We start from the raw sequence: 5,042 nt of genomic DNA on the forward strand, positions 1-5,042 counted from the left end.
GAGCTTTGAAAATAATAAGAATCCAGATCATGTGTATAGACTAACAAAAGCCTTGTTGGGTTTAAAGCAAGCTCCTAGAGCTTGGTATGAAAGGTTAAGCGGGGTTCTATTAGAAAATGGATTTATAAGAGGAAAGATTGATACAACCCTGTTCATAAAATCTAAGAAAGATGATATTCTCCTAGTGCAAGTATATATAGATGATATCATATTTGGCGCTACAGATAACGAATTGTGTAATGAATTGGCCAATACCATGCAAAATGAATTTGAGAAGAGCATGATGGGTGAACTAAATTTCTTCCTAGGACTTCAGATCAAACAAGCAAATCATGGAATATTCATAAATCAATCAAAGTATATTACAGACTTACTCAAAAAGTTCAATATGGAAGACGGAAAAATACTTGGTACACCTATGAGCACTTCATTGAAATTAGATAAAGATGAACAAGGTATACCAGTAGATGTCAAGTTATATCGTGAAATGATAGGTAGCTTTTTATGCCTGACTGCCAGTAGACCAGATATAATGTTCAGTGTATGTTTGTGCCCAAGATTTCATTCTGCTCCAAAAGAGTCTCACTTGCTAGCTGTTAAACGGATACTTAGATATTTGATAGGAACCGTGGACATTGGGTTATGGTATCCTAAGTACACATCCTTTAAGATTCTTAGTTATTTAGATGTTGATTTTGCGGTAGCAAAGTGGATAGGAAAAGCACTAGTGGTACTTGTCATTTCTTAGGATACTCCTTGGTCTCTTGGTTTTCCAAGAAACAAAATTCAGTTGCACTTTCCACAACTGAGGCTGAATACATAGCAGCTGGTAGTTGTTGTGCTCAAACGCTTTACATGAAGCAACAACTGAAGGATTTTGGATTAAATTATGAAACAATCCCTATAAGATGCGATAATACGAGTGTAATAAATATCTGAAAGAATCACATATTACATTCACGAACTAAGCACATAGAAATACGACATCACTTTCTTTGTGACCATGTATAAAAAGGGGATGTAAGACTAGAATTTGTATGCACAGATGAACAATGAGTAGATATATTCACGAAACCACTTGCGGAGGATAAATTTATCCAAATCAGACCTGAATTAGGTCTCATGCATAGTCGAGATGTTACTTAGAATCATGTTAGATGATATAATTCAGGGGGAGCTACATCACTTAATAATCATCACTTGGTATTTACATTACTCAATATTTGGTATCAACAATTGGACACATTTCAAAACCGTAAGGTTTCTAAGAGGAGAAGAACATAAGGGTACGTTTACTCTTGATTTAGTTATTTTACACCTTTTTATTGATGTCAAACGGGGGAGAAAATTTGAAATCAAAAATAATACAATGGAACCAAATAGAGAAAAATCTATTGAAAGTCATGCAAAGGGTGAGATAAGGAGGGATCTAGAAATTTTCATATTTTTCATGTGTATATGTATAATGAGCATATTGTCAATTTACTGGCTATTTGATGCATTAATTGAGGGGGAGCCTTGTTAGGTGTAACCCATTATATATTTTTGCTTGTGCATTTTTCATCATCAAAAAGAGGGAGATTGTTGACTCTATGAGTCCAATCCAGTTTTTGATAATGACAAATCACTTGATATTTGATCTGTGCATTGAGTTTGTGAACAGGACTTACACTTAGCATGCATGGAAAGATAACGAGTCATGGACGCCATAAAGTAAAGATTATACATTTTAGAAAGCACCATGGAACTCAAAGAGTATGAGAATCAAGATGCAAGCAGCAAAGGTCAAGAATGTTTTGGGAATGGGTATTTAGAACTCATGCACGTACATTTTCGTATGATTTATCTTGAGGCTCAATACAACTTAGAATGATTTTAGGATTCATGCATTTCATGTAGATCATTAGAGCACATACATGGGCTTAGAAATGTTTTTCAAATCATGGAAAACTTGTTTTATAAAAGACCCACGCAAAGAATCAAAGTTGAATTTTAAACTGGAAATGAATATGTGTGAAAAAGGGGACTTCGATAGCCTGAAGTTATCCTCAGGCGCCTGAAGAATTTCTTCAGTAGCCTGAAGATTAAGTTCGGTAGCCTGAAGAATTAAAGGGAAAGGCAGAACCTGACAGAGGTACCTCGGTCGCCTAACCTTGGAACCAGGCGCCTGAAGTTGCCACTTCAGGAGCCTGAAGTCGAGTTTGGTTGCCTGAACTCGCGGTATAGCCTAAAAATCAGTTCTTTATTAAAAAGACACGTGAGGTATCTTGTTGATCCAATGGCTGAGATCAATCCTAAGGGTAATATACTATATATTATGAATATCTAAACCCTAGGAAAGTAGAGAGATACACAAGAAAGAGAAGAACACACCCTGGTGCAAGATTGTTGAGTATCTACTTTTAGTGCTATTCGATTGCATATACATCAATCTCAAATCTGCAAGCTCAAGAAAATCAAATTAGTTATTCAAAGGGAACTTGTTTACTCTATTGTACTTCAATCTAGTATTGAGGTTTGATCTTTCAAGTTATTAGTCTTGTGAACTTTACATCTCATTCATTACTCGTTCTTGACTAGTATTGAAAAGTATTGATCTTGAGTGTGCCTATTCGTACAAAAATTAATTTTCTAAAGAGATCATTACTTAAGAAAATTTATGTAACTTGGTAGATTAAATTTTGAATCAAGAGAATATAAATATACATATATTTTCTCAAAGAGCTTATTATTGAAAAACCTAGTTTTGATTAAAAGAGTGATCTTGAAAGTACCCATACATATACAAAGCTATTTTAAACAAGATCATTATTTGATTTATGGTGTGTGATTGATTGAAAGATTTGATTCAAGTGTGTGGTTTCAAAAAGGATCTATCTTTAGATACATTAGAGCTTGATTTAATATCCTTGGTACGTAGAACTATAATTTTAATTGAGGTTCTTGCATTATCATTGCAAGTTACCTAAGCCTATATTTTTGTGTGCAAAAATCATTTTCAAAGTTTGCATTCAAACACTCCTTGTGCTTAGTATATTGAGAACATCTTGCTGAGTTTGTTTGAATCAACTTACTAGCATATTTGAAACCTTGATCTGATATTGTAATATTCAAATATTGTGTTTCAAATCTTACTTAGATACACACTCTAGATATTGATTGATTATCTATACTTGACTGAGTGTTTAGGGCACATTAGAGCACTAAGCATATTTACATATCATACGTGCTTGCATTATTGCTTGAGGTATACTGGTGTATATATCTGCTTGTGAAGAAGCATATTTTCGTGTTCAAAAATTTCGTATCATTTGTTGTATTATAGGCGTGGGCTTGAAGAGGGAGACTAGCCCTATGGAATAGTCTCGTACTGGCTTAGACCCAGTTAGGAAAGTTAGGTGTGCCACCGTGGTAAGGCGTGTTGTATTAGGTGCCACTCCACTCGTTTAAGTGAGCTGTAATGGAATCCTTGTGCTGGTGTAGCCAAGGCAGGGGTGTAGACAATTTAGCCGAACCTCTATAACATATTCTGTGTATTATTTATTTTTCGGCACTTTACTTTTACTATACGTGTATGTTTATTTGTTGATTGTATAGATTGACCCTAGGTTGTGTAATACTATTGTTAAACCAATTGACCTAGGTGATAATTTTTAAATACTCAATTCACCCCCTCCCCCCTCTTGGGGTTGCACCAAAACTAACACTGTTTCACACATGTTTATTGAGTAAAAGTTGGGCAAATTGCATATGCATACTAGGACATAAGAGTATATAGGATATCACCAAATCATAAGTTCAGTACTTATGAGTTTTCAAATTCAAAACAAGAGTTTTATAAAAATATCCTTTATTCAAATGTATTTTTTTTTAAATGGGACAATTTTTAAATCATATTAGTGTTATAATATTTTTAAAAACTTGGTCCTGGTTGGGCTTAAAACCTCATTTATGCACCTCTCAAATTTCCTGAACACCCTTCAATATTTGGAGCATAACTTTTGCTAGAAGACTCCAAAAAGGGCGATCTTGGTATCTTCAAAAAGTTAAGGAAAAATATCACAACTTTCATGTTGAAGACTTTCAGGGAAAAATAGTCAACGGTTTCAAAAAAACCATCGATGGTTTGAGACGGAAACAAAACACCAAATAGTGAAAAATGGCTAGTTTTCAAAATAGTTTTTTATATTAATGCCCACCGGCCATGAAACGTCTAGTTCGCCCCTTTTCCTATAAATACAAGCACAAAGGCTTGTTCAAATATGATTTTAGTAATTATACATCATTTTTAAGCACACTTCAAGTAGTTCATCATCTTTGTGCTCAACTTCTCTCTTGCTCTTCAATCTTGTGGTGATTCATTACTTTAAGAGAGTTGTGCGAGGTTTTGATTGTATCAAATATTAGCTCATTCAAGGAGCATTATCTTTGTATTTCATCTTCTTGTTATAAAAGGTTCTTGGTGAACCGTATTGCTAAGGGTTCTTGGTGAACCGTGGTTGACGGTTCTTGGTGAACCTTGTGGCTCTGGGTGAGCAACGTGTAAAGGCTTCTGGTAGGCTTGCCAAGGCTTGGGTCCTTAACTATCAAATATAAAATTTATAACCTAACCAGCCCAAGTTCAGTAGAATAGTGAGTAAGTTGGGTGTCAATCCACAAGGACTACAATGCAGTTATTTACCACTTCCAACCTAGTTTACTACACTTTTTGAAAAAGGGAAAAATGAGAGATTTTGAAAAGGTTTTCATATCAACTACAAAAGCATGTAAATTTATGTCAACACTACTCCTAAAAAGCAGGTCTCAAATCATGAATCATGCCTAGATTGTCGTGTGCATTAGCTATTTTTGGTCAGTTATTCATATTAGGCTAGACGGTCAAGTGAACCATTCGAGTGGTATAGAGTAGCAAAGGTGCACCAATCCTCCGGAACACGATGAGAACTGGGGTATACTCTATCTAGTGATCACAAGAACATCCCGTACATGGACCATAGCCTAATCTGTATAAGTGACTGAATCCCTAGCTAGAATATCCTTTA

The sequence above is a fragment of the Malania oleifera genome, chromosome 7 (genome assembly GCF_029873635.1).
Source record: "Malania oleifera isolate guangnan ecotype guangnan chromosome 7, ASM2987363v1, whole genome shotgun sequence".
Taxonomy (NCBI): domain Eukaryota; kingdom Viridiplantae; phylum Streptophyta; class Magnoliopsida; order Santalales; family Ximeniaceae; genus Malania; species Malania oleifera.